The 15,982-nt window shown below is 41.1% G+C and overlaps 1 pseudogene; it reads left to right on the top strand.

The window, feature by feature from the left end:
• Window positions 1-456: 456 nt before the first annotated feature.
• The window catches only part of LOC127923393 (magnesium transporter protein 1-like), a 29,763-nt pseudogene continuing 14,237 nt past the window's right edge, over window positions 457-15,982 (top strand).

The raw sequence follows: 15,982 nt of genomic DNA on the forward strand, positions 1-15,982 counted from the left end.
GAGGCCCAATTTAGCATGAAATCTGTGTGGAATCTCTCCCCCACCAAGCAAGAAGTTTATGTTTGGAGGTCAATAAAAGTGTTTAATTTAACCAACAAAAAATGAATGGCTTATTTGCTACGTGAGGTTTTTTTGATCGAATAGAAGTTTTGTAAGGCTTAAGTTTTTATGATTGTACTAATATAAGTAGGACACGTGACATCCCGGCAACTTTGAAAAAAAAAACACTTTATATCGGAATTGTCTCGAGATGGCTATGCATATTCATGGTATATGAGGCTAGTAGCATAGCATTTAATACAGGTGGTTGACGTAAACAAGCCTCATCAAATACTGAAAACAAGCATTACAATAAGGAGATGCCCCACCCCAATCAGAAAAAATCGGAAGTAGGGTGTCTCGCTTTCTTTACAGTCTCTGCCCCTATCACGCCATTGGCTCTTGAGGCGGAAAATCGACCAATCGGAATGTTACAGAGAATCCTTCAATCCGTGGTCAGTCGATTGACGGAAGCGCCTCTGTGAAAGATGATTAAAATGTATCTAAAAGTTTTGTATTCGTTGTTGTTGATGTTGAGTTTCTATGGAATCCCTTCAACCGGACAGAAGAAAAAGGAGGTATTTTATTCTCAGCGCACGGTGTCATAATCATTACACTAGCTAGCAGGCTAACGTTAGCTCATGGGTCTAGGAGAGATAGGTTTAGCTAGCTAGCCATGAACTTTTAGGAAGGAACCGGTTACCTAGCTAGTTTGCATCGTCAGTATGCTTCATATATAAGTATCTAGCTCATTGAAATAACTAACACGTCACATATTGCCGTGTCTATCTTCTACATGGTCTCGAACTTTGACCCTTCCTGCAGCTATAATCCGCATCATTCCTAAACGTTGTTAGCACTTCCGGGTGAGGAAGGTGCCCTCTTTCGTCTCGAGCTAGGTAGATACACTAGAGACTTGTTCTCTGAGAGGGTGGGCCAGTTGATGGACTGGGCTGGTATTAAGACCCTGATCTCTAACCCCTCTTCTCTCTCCTTCCAGACCCTGCTGTCTGAGTGGGTGGGCCGGTATAACACCCTGACCTGTAAACCCTAACCTCTTTGCCCTCTTCTCTCTCCCTCCAGACCCTGCTGTCTGAGTAGGTGGGCCAGCTGATGGACCAGGTCGCTATACGACTCTGACCTCTAACCCCTCTTCCCTTTTCTCCCTCCAGACCCTGCTCTCTGAGAAGGTGGGCCAGCTGATGGACCAGGTCGCTATACGACTCTGACCTCTAACCCCTCTTCCCCTTTTCTCCCTCCAGACCCTGCTCTCTGAGAAGGTGAGTCAGCTTATGGACTGGACAGGGAAGAGAGCTGTGATCCGTATGAACGGGGGAGAAGTTTCGTCGCTTTGTGAAGGCTCCTCCCAGGAACTACTCTGTGGTCATCATGTTCACCGCCCTGCAGCCACAGAGACAGTGTGGCGTCTGCAAGTAACTTATCTACAAATTGTTACACCAGATAATGTGATTTAATCAAAGGTGTTTGGTATCCATTACTGGGAGTTACAGGGTGGGTACAGTTTGGTGTAGTGGAGGGAATTTTCTACCAACCTTGGCGATACTGTATTTGTCCACGATTCGTGCAAACATGAGTCTCATAAAATGTCTGTCTTCAGTGCAGGGGTTTCATTTGAATTGGGGTGACAGGTGGGTGTCACATGTCATGATACTCACCTGTCTCGATCAATGAGAGAAGACTTGAAATAGACAAGATGACAGCGTACACATTGTTGGATTACTTTATGGAGCCAAAAAATAATTCAAACAAACCGTCTGCCAGTCAGTAACAGAGACAATTTGTAGTCTGCCGGTCAGTAACAGAGACAATTTGTAGTCTGCCAGTCAGTAACAGAGACAATTTGTAGTCTGCCGGTCAGTAACAGAGACAATTTGTAGTCTGCCAGTCCATAACAGAGACAATTTGTAGTCTGCCGGTCAGTAACAGAGACAATTTGTAGTCTGCCGGTCCATAACAGAGACAATTTGTAGTCTGCCAGTCAGTAACAGAGACAATTTGTAGTCTGCCGGTCCATAACAGAGACAATTTGTAGTCTGCCGGTCCGTAACAGAGACAATTTGTAGTCTGCCGGTCAGTAACAGAGACAATTTGTAGTCTGCCGGTCAGTAACAGAGACTGTGTGTAGTCTGCCAGTCAGTAACAGAGACTGTGTGTAGTCTGCCAGTCAGTAACAGAGACTGTGTGTAGTCTGCCAGTCAGTAACAGAGACTGTGTGTAGTCTGCCAGTCAGTAACAGAGACTGTGTGTAGTCTGCCAGTCAGTAACAGAGACTGTGTGTAGTCTGCCGGTCCGTAACAGAGACAATTTGTAGTCTGCCAGTCAGTAACAGAGACTGTGTGTAGTCTGCCGGTCCATAACAGAGACAATTTGTAGTCTGCCGGTCCGTAACAGAGACAATTTGTAGTCTGCCAGTCAGTAACAGAGACTGTGTCTAGTCTGCCAGTCAGTAACAGAGACTGTGTAGTCTGCCAGTCAGTAACAGAGACTGTGTGTAGTCTGCCAGTCAGTAACAGAGACTGTCTAGTCTGTCAGTCAGTAACAGAGACTGTGTGTAGTCAGCCAGTCAGTAACAGAGACTGTGTGTAGTCTGCCAGTCAGTAACAGAGACTGTGTGTAGTCTGCCGGTCCGTAACAGAGACAATTTGTAGTCTGCCAGTCAGTAACAGAGACTGTGTCTAGTCTGCCAGTCAGTAACAGAGACTGTGTCTAGTCTGCCAGTCAGTAACAGAGACTGTGTGTAGTCTGCCAGTCAGTAACAGAGACTGTGTGTAGTCTGCCAGTCATTAACAGAGACTGTGTGTAGTCTGCCAGTAAGGGGTCACATGTTAGTTTTACACATGGATGGGGCAAATGCATGTCCTAATATGCCTTTGTGGTACGCCCAGTACGCCAGACTTTTGTGACTTGTCTATTAGTTCCATTGTTCTGACACACTAAATCATTGCTATCTGAAATATTGAAAGGTATTTGACGTACTGTGTGTGTCCACCCCTCTACAGACAGGCTGACGAGGAGTACCAGATCCTAGCTAATTCCTGGCGTTACTCCAGTGCCTTCACCAACAAGGTCTTCTTCGCTACCGTCGACTTTGATGAAGGATCTGACGTCTTTCAGATGGTATAACTCTTCTATCTCTTTTAGTTCATTTCACCCTTCATGTGTTATTTAGAGCCAGGCTTTAAGCTGTCCATTAGAGCCTAACGGATGGCATCGGTAAACCAGCCTGATCTCGACAGCTCACGTTCTTTAAGTGAAACTACACTTGACAGCAGCTCTGTCTGGTGACTCTACCTGACTGGATCATTACAACATGAACCTTCTGGAACACTGCTTTAACTGGTGCATATCAACTCAGTAGTGTGTATGAATATAGTAGTAGTTATATAATAATATAGTCATAGTTTTATATGAATATAGTAGTAGTTATATAATAATATAGTCGTAGTTTTATATGTAGTATATATGAATATAGTAGTAGTTATACAGTGGGGCAAAAAGTATTTAGTCAGCCACCAATTGTGCAAGTTCTCCCACTTAAAAGATGAGAGAGGCCTGTAATTTTCATCATAGGTACACTTCAACTATGACAGACAAAATGAGAAAAAAAATCCATAAAATCACATTGTAGGATTTTTACATTTGTAATTTGCAAATAATGGTGGAAAATTATGAAATGATGAAAATTACAGGCCTCTCTCATCTTTTAAGTGGGAGAACTTGCACAATTGGTGGCTGACTAAATACTTTTTGCCCCACTGTATAACTACTACTATATTCATATATACTACATATATAACTACTACTACATTCATATACACTACATATATAACTCCTACTATATTCATATATACTAAAGTTTGAACTCCTACTATATTCATATACTACTATATTCATATATACTACAGATTTAAATACTACTATATCCATATATACTACATATTTAACTACTACTATATTCACATATACTACATTAATATAGTAGTAGTGTATATATGTAGTATGTATGAAATAGTAGTAGTTATATACACTGCTCAAACAAATAAAGGGAACACAGAAACAGACTCCATGAGGGTGGCATGAGGGCCCGACGTCCACAGGTGGGGTTGTGCTTACAGCCCAACACCGTGCAGGACGCTTGGCGTTTGCCACTGGTGCCCTGGGCCCTTCACAGATGAAAGCAGGTTCACACTGAGCACATGTGACAGACGTGACAGTCTGGAGACGCCGTGGAGAACGTTCTGCTGCCTGCAACATCCTCCAGCATGACCGGTTTGGCGGTGAGTCAGTCATGGTGTGGGGTGGCATTTCTTTGGGGGCCGCACAGCCCTCCATGTGCTCGCCAGAGGTAGCCTGACTGCCATTAGGTACCGAGATGAGATCCTCAGACCCCTTGTGAGACCATATGCTGGTGCGGTTAGCCCTGGGTTCCGTCTAATGCAAGACAATGCTAAACCTCATGTGGCTAGAGTGTGTCAGCAATTCCTGCAAGAGGAAGGCATTGATGCTATGGACTGGCCCACTCGTTCCCCAGAGCTGAATCTAATTGTGCACATCTGGGACATCATGTCTCGCTCCATCCACCAACGCCACGTTGCACCACAGACTGTCCAGGAGTTGGCGGATGCTTTAGTCCAGGTCTGGGAGGAGATCCCTCAGGAGACCATCCGCCACCTCATCAGGAGCATGCCCAGGCGTTGTAGGGAGGTCATACAGGCACGTGGAGGCCACACACACTACTGAGCCTCATTTTGACTTGTTTTAAGGACATTACATCAAAGTTGGATCAGCCTGTAGTGTGGTTTTCCACTTTAATTTTGAGTGACTCCAAATCCAGACCTCCATGGGTTGATAAATTTGATTTCCATTGATAATTTTTGTGTGATTTTGTTGTCAGCACATTCAACTATGTAAAGAAAAAGTATTTAATAAGAATATTTCATTCATTCAGATCTAGGATGTGTTATTTTAGTGTTCCCTTTATTTTTTTGAGCAGTGTATGTCGTGTATATGAATATAGTAGTAGTAAAATCTGTAGTGTATGCGAATATAGTAGTTATATATGTAGTGTATATGAATATAGTAGTAGTTATATATGTAGTGTATATGAATATAGTAGTAGTTATATATGAATATAGTAGGAGTTATATATGAATATAGTAGTAGTTATATATGAATATAGTAGTAGTTATATATGAATATAGTAGGAGTTATATATGAATATAGTAGTAGTTATGTATGAATATAGTAGTAGTTATATATGTAGTGTATATGAATATAGTAGTAGTTATATATGTAGTGTATATGAATATAGTAGTAGTTATATATGAATATAGTAGTAGTTATATATGTAGTGTATATGAATATAGTAGTAGTTATATATGTAGTGTATATGAATATAGTAGTAGTTATATATGTAGTGTATATGAATATAGTAGTAGTTATATATGTAGTGTATATGAATATAGTAGTTATATATGTAGTGTATATGAATATAGTAGTAGTTATATATGAATATAGTAGTAGTTATATATGTAGTGTATATGAATATAGTAGTAGTTATATATGTAGTGTATATGAATATAGTAGTAGTTATATATGAATATAGTAGTAGTTATATATGTAGTGTATATGAATATAGTAGTAGTTATATATGTAGTGTATATGAATATAGTAGTAGTTATATATGAATATAGTAGTAGTTATATATGTAGTGTATATGAATATAGTAGTAGTTATATATGTAGTGTATATGAATATAGTAGTAGTTATATATGTAGTGTATATGAATATAGTAGTTATATATGTAGTGTATATGAATATAGTAGTAGTTTTATATGTAGTGTATATGAATATAGTAGTTATATATGTAGTTATATATGAATATAGTAGTAGTTATATATGTAGTGTATATGAATATAGTAGTAGTTATATATGAATATAGTAGTAGTTATATATGTAGTGTATATGAATATAGTAGTAGTTATATATGTAATGTATGTGAATATAGTAGTAGTTATATATGTAGTGTATATGAATATAGTAGTTATATATGTAGTGTATATGAATATAGTAGTTATATATGTAGTGTATATGAATATAGTAGTAGTTATATATGTAGTGTATATGAATATAGTAGTTATATATGTAGTTATATATGAATATAGTAGTAGTTATATATGTAGTGTATATGAATATAGTAGTAGTTATATATGAATATAGTAGTAGTTATATATGTAGTGTATATGAATATAGTAGTTATATATGTAGTGTATATGAATATAGTAGTAGTTATATATGTAGTTTATATGAATATAGTAGTAGTTATATATGAATATAGTAGTAGTTATATATGTAGTGTATATGAATATAGTAGTAGTTATATATGTAGTGTATATGAATATAGTAGTAGTTATATATGTAGTGTATATGAATATAGTAGTAGTTATATATGTAGTGTATATGAATATAGTAGTAGTTATATATGAATATAGTAGTAGTTATATATGAATATAGTAGTAGTTATATATGTAGTGTATATGAATATAGTAGTAGTTTTATATGTAGTGTATATGAATATAGTAGTAGTTTTATATGTAGTGTATATGAATATAGTAGTAGTTATATATCTGTTATTTGTGTATATAGTTGTAGTTACATATCTTATTTGTGTATATAGTACTAGTTATATATCTGTTTTATTTGTGTATATAGTAGTATTTATTTATCTGTGTTATTTGTGTATATTTGTGTATATAGTAGTATTTATTTATCTGTGTTATTTGTCTCCCAGTTGAATATGAACTCGGCTCCCTCCTTCATCCATTTCCTGCTAAAGGGAAGCCTAAGAAGTCTGACTCCTATGAGCTGCAGGTCAGAGGCTTCGCTGCAGAACAACTGGCCCGCTGGGTCGGGGACCGCACTGACGTACAGGTAGCCCCTCCTGACCTCTCACCTCTTTACCTTTCACCTCTCACGCTAGGTATTTGCGTAATGTATTAGTCTGTGTTTATCTGAGTAGATGTGGGTGATCAGGTGTGTATTTTTTAAATTTGTTTTTATTTCAACTTTAATTAACCAGGTTGGCCAGTTGAGAACAAGTTCTCATTTACAACTGTGATCTGGCCAAGATAAAGCAAAGCAGTGCGACAAAAACAACAACGCAGAGTTACACATTGGATAAACAAACGTACAGTCAATAACACAATAGAAAATAAATCTATATACAGTGTGTGCAAATGTAGTGTCGTGTCTTTGGCTATGCCGGATTAAGTGATTTGACATGCTATTCTATAAAATAATTTCTCCGTAATTAATATTACCTGATTGAGCTAATCATGTAAATGTAATTAACTAGAGAGTCTGGCACCACAAAATAATATTTATAGAGCTGTTATCTTCCGAATAAACCCTTAAAGAACTAGTAATATTTGACATCAATAGCAGTCAGTATTAATCGTCATCTTGATTCAGTCTCATAAGAAAGTTGTAAATTCTTAGTTATCTGCACGAACCTTGGCCAACAAGTTGAATCAGCAATGCAAAATTGGGTTTAATTATTTATTTACTAAATACCTAACTAATCACACAGAATTACACATACACATAATTAATCATAACTTGATTACAAATTACGTCATAAAGGAAAACGTCCTAGCGGGCGGAGAAGATATGACAGCTTGTTACACAAAAGTAAAGGGGCTGGGTGAAAGTGAAAGAGCGGAAAGACTGAAAAACAAAGGGTGAAGCTGTGCTAACGTAAATACAGTATCTTATGCATTCTAAATTACCGCCAATTTGGAAAAGGAAAATACAATAAATATTTAATCTGAGCTGCGCTTCAGTAGGTTGGTGGTAGATGGAAGGCCATGTTGCCCAACCGAGTCCTTTGAAGAAGGTCTCTGATTGTCAATTGGATACGTTGTAGTAACGTCGTTGTGTGATAGACGGGATACTCTGTCTGTTCCTTCCTAACCCTCGTTTGCCGCGGCTGTTGCTAACTCAACGGCTAGTAGGTATCACTTCTGTAGTGAATAAGAGTTCAAAGTTCATACCATTCGCAACCATAGCTCACGCTGATGTTGGCTTCGTTCTGTAGTTATTATCTGAACCATTCTGACATCGGACCATTGTCCTCACGTCCTCGGAACAGGAGGTTATATTGTCGTCAAGGGATTATATAGGAAGGGAGAGGAGGGCGTGTTTGAAAAGTTTTATAGCTCATGTCCCTTCACAGGGCGGGCCACTGATTGAGCAGAGCCCTACCTTATGAAAACCCAAATCTCACATTTTAGAAGCTTAAATCACATTTCATCCCATCATGAATAATTTCATATTCAAACATTTAAATTGAACAACAATTCCATGTGAATCCGATAACTCTGATGTGTAGACTTTCCACTGTAAAGTTTGTCATCTTATCATTGATGAGAATGTCTCAGATGACAACTAAACTGACATCATATTCAATAAGTACCACCGCATATGTTCCATTGGTCGGATTACCAGAATATAGTTAATTTCCTACCCCCAGGCCAACGTCATGACAGTAGTAAGATTAGGAAGGTAAGGCAATACAATATGTATGTGTGTGTGTCAATCTCTTGTGTGTGTGTCTCTCTCTGTGTAGATCCGTGTGATCCGTCCTCCTAACTATGCGGGGCCGTTGATGCTGGGATTCCTGCTGGCAGTGATAGGAGGACTGGCTTACCTCCGCAGAAACAACCTGGAATTCCTCTACAACAAGAACGTCTGGGCCTTCTCTGCTCTGGTAGGAACACACTGGTTCATTATGTAGCTGAGAATCAAAGTTATGGATGAATAAGTGTTGAGTCATTGTCAACGGTTTGCGTTCTCTCTAGTGTTTCTGCCTGATCATGACTTCAGGTCAGATGTGGAACCACATTAGAGGACCTCCCTACGCCCACAAGAACCCCACCACTGGACAAGTGGTACGTCCCTCTCTCTCTCTATAGATATCTCTTAACCCCACTGCTGGACTAGTGGTACGTCCCCCTCTCTCTCTATAGATATCTCTTAACATAACCCCACTGCTGGACTAGTGGTACCTCCCTCTCTCTCTCTATAGATATCTCTTAACATAACCCCACTGCTGGACTAGTGGTACGTCCCTCTCTCTATAGATATCTCTTAACATAACCCCACTGCTGGACTAGTGGTACGTCCCTCTCTCTCTCTATAGATATCTCTTAACTTCTTATGGCTGGGGCAGTATTGAGTAGCTTGGATGAATAAGTTGCTCAAAGTAAACGGCCTGCTCCTCAGTCTCAGTTGCTAAATATATGCATATTATTATTAGTATTGGATAGAAAACACTCTAAAGTTTCTAAAACTGTTTGAATGATGTCTGTGAGTATAACAGAACTCATATGGCAGTTAAAATCCTGAGGGGAAATCAAAACAGGAAGTGAGAAATCTGAGCTTGGTATTTATTCACCACAGTTCCCATTGAAATCCCCTTGGGATATGAATGTTGTTGCACTTCCTAGGGCTTCCACTAGATGTCAAATATCTATAGAAATTTGAATGAGACTTCTACTGTGTTGTGGGACTGAATGAGAGCAGAATGTATCAGGTGTCTGGCAGTCAGCCAATTTCTGATCATGCGCATTCCTCATGGTATCCACTTGTATTCCATTGATCATGAAGACAAAGGAATACTCCGGTTGGAACTTTATTGAAGCTATATGTTAAAAACATCCTAATGATTGATTCTGTACTTAGTTTGAAATGTTTCTTCGACCTGTAATATAACTTTTTAGAATTTTTTTGTCCGGCGTAACGCGCTAACAAAAGGAGGTATTTGGACATAAATAACGGACATTATCAAACAAAACAAACATTTATTGTGGACCTGGGATTCCTGGGAGTGCTTTCTGATGAAGGTCATCAAAGGTAAGGGAATATTTATCATGTAATTTCTTGTTTATGTTGACGCCAACATGGCGGCTATTTTTGCTATTTTTCTGAGCGCAGTCTCAGATTATTGCATTGTTTGCTTATTCCGTAAGGTCTTTTGAAATCAGACACAGCGGTTGCATTTAAAAAAATATATATTATTTTTTACCTTTATTTTACTAGGCAAGTCACTTAGGAACAAATTATTATTTTCAATGGCGGCCTGGGAACAGTGGGTTAACTGCCTGTTCAGGGGCAGAACGACAGATTTGTACCTTGTCAACTCGGGATTCGAACTTGCAACCTTTCGGTTACTAGTCCAACGCTCTAACCAGTAGGCTACTCTGCCGCGCATTAAGGCCAGGTATATCTATAATTCCATGTGTATAACTTGTATTATCATCTACATTTATGATGAGTATTTCTGTTGAATGATGTGGCTATGCAAAATCACTGGATGTTTTTGGAACTAGTGAATCTAACACGCCAATGTAAACTCATATTTTGATATAAATATGAACTTCATACATGTATTGTTTGATAAAAAGCGCCCTGCACTTTCACTGGCTGTTGTAATATCATCCCGGTAACGGGATGTCAGCCCAAAACATAACCCCACTGCTGGACTAGTGGTATGTCCCTCTCTCTCTATAGATATCTCTTAGCATAACCCCACTGCTGGACTAGTGGTATGTCCTCTCTCTCTCTATAGATATCTCTTAACATAACCCCACTGCTGGACTAGTGGTACGTCCCTCTCTCTCTATAGATATCTCTTAACATAACCCCACTGCTGGACTAGTGGTACGTCCCTCTCTCTCTATAGATATCTCTTAACATAACCCCACTGCTGGACTAGTGGTACGTCCTCTCTCTCTATAGATATCTCTTAACATAACCCCACTGCTGGACTAGTGGTACGTCCCCTCTCTCTCTCTATAGATATCTCTTAACATAACCCCACTGCTGGACTAGTGGTACGTCCCTCTCTCTCTATAGATATCTCTTAACATAACCCCACTGCTGGACTAGTGGTACGTCCCTCTCTCTCTATAGATATCTCTTAACATAACCCCACTGCTGGACTAGTGGTACGTCCCTCTCTCTCTCTATAGATATCTCTTAACATAACCCCACTGCTGGACTAGTGGTACGCCCCCTCTCTCTATAGATATCTCTTAACATAACCCCACTGCTGGACTAGTGGTACGTCCCTCTCTCTCTATAGATATCTCTTAACATAACCCCACTGCTGGACTAGTGGTACGTCCCTCTCTCTCTCTATAGATATCTCTTAACATAACCCCACCACTGGACTAGTGGTACGTCCCTCTCTCTCTATAGATATCTCTTAACATAACCCCACTGCTGGACTAGTGGTACGTCCCTCTCTCTCTATAGATATCTCTTAACATAACCCCACTGCTGGACTAGTGGTACCTCCCTCTCTCTCTATAGATATCTCTTAACATAACCCCACTGCTGGACTAGTGGTACGTCCCTCTCTCTCTCTATAGATATCTCTTAACATAACCCCACTGCTGGACTAGTGGTACGTCCCTCTCTCTCTCTATAGATATCTCTTAACATAACCCCACTGCTGGACTAGTGGTACGTCCCTCTCTCTCTCTATAGATATCTCTTAACATAACCCCACTGCTGGACAAGTGGTACGTCCCCTCTCTCTATAGATATCTCTTAACCCCACTGCTGGACTAGTGGTACCTCCCCTCTCTCTCTATAGATATCTCTTAACATAACCCCACTGCTGGACAAGTGGTACGTCCCTCTCTCTCTATAGATATCTCTTAACATAACCCCACTGCTGGACTAGTGGTACGTCCCCTCTCTCTCTCTATAGATATCTCTTAACATAACCCCACTGCTGGACTAGTGGTACGTCCCTCTCTCTCTATAGATATCTCTTAACATAACCCCACTGCTGGACTAGTGGTACCTCCCTCTCTCTCTATAGATATCTCTTAACATAACCCCACTGCTGGACTAGTGGTACCTCCCTCTCTCTCTATAGATATCTCTTAACATAACCCCACTGCTGGACTAGTGGTACCTCCCTCTCTCTCTCTATAGATATCTCTTAACATAACCCCACTGCTGGACAAGTGGTACGTCCCTCTCTCTCTCTATAGATATCTCTTAACATAACCCCACCGCTGGACTAGTGGTACGTCCCTCTCTCTCTCTATAGATATCTCTTAACATAACCCCACTGCTGGACTAGTGGTACGTCCCTCTCTCTCTCTATAGATATCTCTTAACATAACCCCACTGCTGGACTAGTGGTACGTCCCTCTCTCTCTATAGATATCTCTTAACATAACCCCACTGCTGGACTAGTGGTACGTCCCTCTCTCTCTATAGATATCTCTTAACATAACCCCACTGCTGGACTAGTGGTACCTCCCTCTCTCTCTATAGATATCTCTTAACATAACCCCACTGCTGGACTAGTGGTACGTCCCTCTCTCTCTCTATAGATATCTCTTAACATAACCCCACTGCTGGACTAGTGGTACGTCCCTCTCTCTCTCTATAGATATCTCTTAACATAACCCCACTGCTGGACTAGTGGTACGTCCCTCTCTCTCTCTATAGATATCTCTTAACATAACCCCACTGCTGGACAAGTGGTACGTCCCTCTCTCTCTATAGATATCTCTTAACCCCACTGCTGGACTAGTGGTACCTCCTCTCTCTCTCTATAGATATCTCTTAACATAACCCCACTGCTGGACAAGTGGTACGTCCCTCTCTCTCTATAGATATCTCTTAACCCCACTGCTGGACTAGTGGTACCTCCCTCTCTCTCTCTATAGATATCTCTTAACATAACCCCACTGCTGGACTAGTGGTACGTCCCTCTCTCTCTCTCTATAGATATCTCTTAACATAACCCCACTGCTGGACTAGTGGTACGTCCCTCTCTCTCTATAGATATCTCTTAACATAACCCCACTGCTGGACAAGTGGTACGTCCCTCTCTCTCTCTCTATAGATATCTCTTAACATAACCCCACTGCTGGACTAGTGGTACGTCCCTCTCTCTCTATAGATATCTCTTAACATAACCCCACTGCTGGACTAGTGGTACGTCCCTCTCTCTCTCTATAGATATCTCTTAACATAACCCCACTGCTGGACTAGTGGTACGTCCCTCTCTCTCTCTATAGATATCTCTTAACATAACCCCACTGCTGGACTAGTGGTACCCCCTCTCTCTCTCTATAGATATCTCTTAACATAACCCCACTGCTGGACTAGTGGTACGTCCCCTCTCTCTCTCTATAGATATCTCTTAACATAACCCCACTGCTGGACTAGTGCTACGTCCCTCTCTCTCTCTATAGATATCTCTTAACATAACCCCACTGCTGGACTAGTGGTACCTCCCCCTCTCTCTCTATAGATATCTCTTAACATAACCCCACTGCTGGACTAGTGGTACCTCCCTCTCTCTCTCTATAGATATCTCTTAACATAACCCCACTGCTGGACTAGTGGTACGTCCCCTCTCTCTATAGATATCTCTTAACATAACCCCACTGCTGGACTAGTGGTACGTCCCTCTCTCTATGTAGATATCTCTTAACATAACCCCACTGCTGGACTAGTGGTATGTCCCTCTCTCTCTCTATAGATATCTCTTAACATAACCCCACTGCTGGACTAGTGGTACGTCCCTCTCTCTCTATAGATATCTCTTAACATAACCCCACTGCTGGACTAGTGGTACGTCCCTCTCTCTCTCTATAGATATCTCTTAACATAACCCCACTGCTGGACTAGTGGTACGTCCCTCTCTCTCTCTATAGATATCTCTTAACCCCACCACTGGACAAGTGGTACGTCCCCTCTCTCTCTATAGATATCTCTTAACATAACCCCACTGCTGGACTAGTGGTACGTCCTCTCTCTCTCTATAGATATCTCTTAACATAACCCCACTGCTGGACTAGTGGTACGTCCCTCTCTCTCTATAGATATCTCTTAACATAACCCCACTGCTGGACTAGTGGTACGTCCCTCTCTCTCTATAGATATCTCTTAACATAACCACACTGCTGGACTAGTGGTACGTCCCTCTCTCTCTCTCTATAGATATCTCTTAACATAACCCCACTGCTGGACTAGTGGTATGTCCCTCTCTCTCTATAGATATCTCTTAACATAACCCCACTGCTGGACTAGTGGTACGTCCCTCTCTCTCTATAGATATCTCTTAACATAACCCCACTGCTGGACTAGTGGTACGCCCCTCTCTCTCTATAGATATCTCTTAACATAACCCCACTGCTGGACTAGTGGTACGTCCCTCTCTCTCTCTATAGATATCTCTTAACATAACCCCACTGCTGGACTAGTGGTACGTCCCTCTCTCTCTCTATAGATATCTCTTAACCCCACCACTGGACAAGTGGTACGTCCCCTCTCTCTCTATAGATATCTCTTAACATAACCCCACTGCTGGACTAGTGGTACGTCCTCTCTCTCTATAGATATCTCTTAACATAACCCCACTGCTGGACTAGTGGTCCCTCCTCTCTCTATAGATATCTCTTAACATAACCCCACTGCTGGACTAGTGGTACGTCCTCTCTCTCTCTATAGATATCTCTTAACATAACCCCACTGCTGGACTAGTGGTACGTCCCCTCTCTCTCTATAGATATCTCTTAACATAACCCCACTGCTGGACTAGTGGTACGTCCCTCTCTCTCTATAGATATCTCTTAACATAACCCCACTGCTGGACTAGTGGTACGTCCCTCTCTCTCTATAGATATCTCTTAACCCCACCACTGGACTAGTGGTACGTCCCTCTCTCTCTCTATAGATATCTCTTAACATAACCCCACTGCTGGACTAGTGGTACGTCCCTCTCTCTCTATAGATATCTCTTAACATAACCCCACTGCTGGACTAGTGGTACGTCCCTCTCTCTCTCTATAGATATCTCTTAACCCCACCACTGGACAAGTGGTACGTCCCTCTCTCTCTCTATAGATATCTCTTAACCCCACCACTGGACTAGTGGTACGTCCCTCTCTCTATAGATATCTCTTAACATAACCCCACTGCTGGACTAGTGGTACGTCCCTCTCTCTCTATAGATATCTCTTAACATAACCCCACTGCTGGACTAGTGGTACCTCCCTCTCTCTCTATAGATATCTCTTAACATAACCCCACTGCTGGACTAGTGGTACGTCCCTCTCTCTCTATAGATATCTCTTAACATAACCCCACTGCTGGACTAGTGGTACCTCCCTCTCTCTCTCTATAGATATCTCTTAACATAACCCCACTGCTGGACTAGTGGTACGTCCCCTCTCTCTCTATAGATATCTCTTAACATAACCCCACTGCTGGACAAGTGGTACGTCCCCTCTCTCTCTATAGATATCTCTTAACCCCACTGCTGGACTAGTGGTACCTTACTCTCTCTCTCTATAGATATCTCTTAACATAACCCCACCACTGGACAAGTGGTACGTCCCTCTCTCGCTATAGATATCTCTTAACATAACCCCACTGCTGGACTAGTGGTACGTCCCTCTCTCTCTCTCTCTCTATAGATATCTCTTAACATAACCCCACTGCTGGACTAGTGGTACGTCCCTCTCTCTCTATAGATATCTCTTAACATAACCCCACTGCTGGACTAGTGGTACCTCCCTCTCTCTCTATAGATATCTCTTAACATAACCCCACTGCTGGACTAGTGGTACGTCCCTCTCTCTCTATAGATATCTCTTAACATAACCCCACTGCTGGACTAGTGGTACCTCCCTCTCTCTCTCTATAGATATCTCTTAACCCCACTGCTGGACTAGTGGTATGTCCCTCTCTCTATAGATATCTCTTAACATAACCCCACTGCTGGACTAGTGGTATGTCCCTCTCTCTCTCTATAGATATCTCTTAACATAACCCCACTGCTGGACTAGTGGTACCTCCCTCTCTCTCTCTATAGATATCTCTTAAC

The sequence above is a fragment of the Oncorhynchus keta genome, unplaced genomic scaffold (genome assembly GCF_023373465.1).
Source record: "Oncorhynchus keta strain PuntledgeMale-10-30-2019 unplaced genomic scaffold, Oket_V2 Un_contig_29524_pilon_pilon, whole genome shotgun sequence".
Classification (NCBI taxonomy): Eukaryota; Metazoa; Chordata; class Actinopteri; order Salmoniformes; family Salmonidae; genus Oncorhynchus; species Oncorhynchus keta.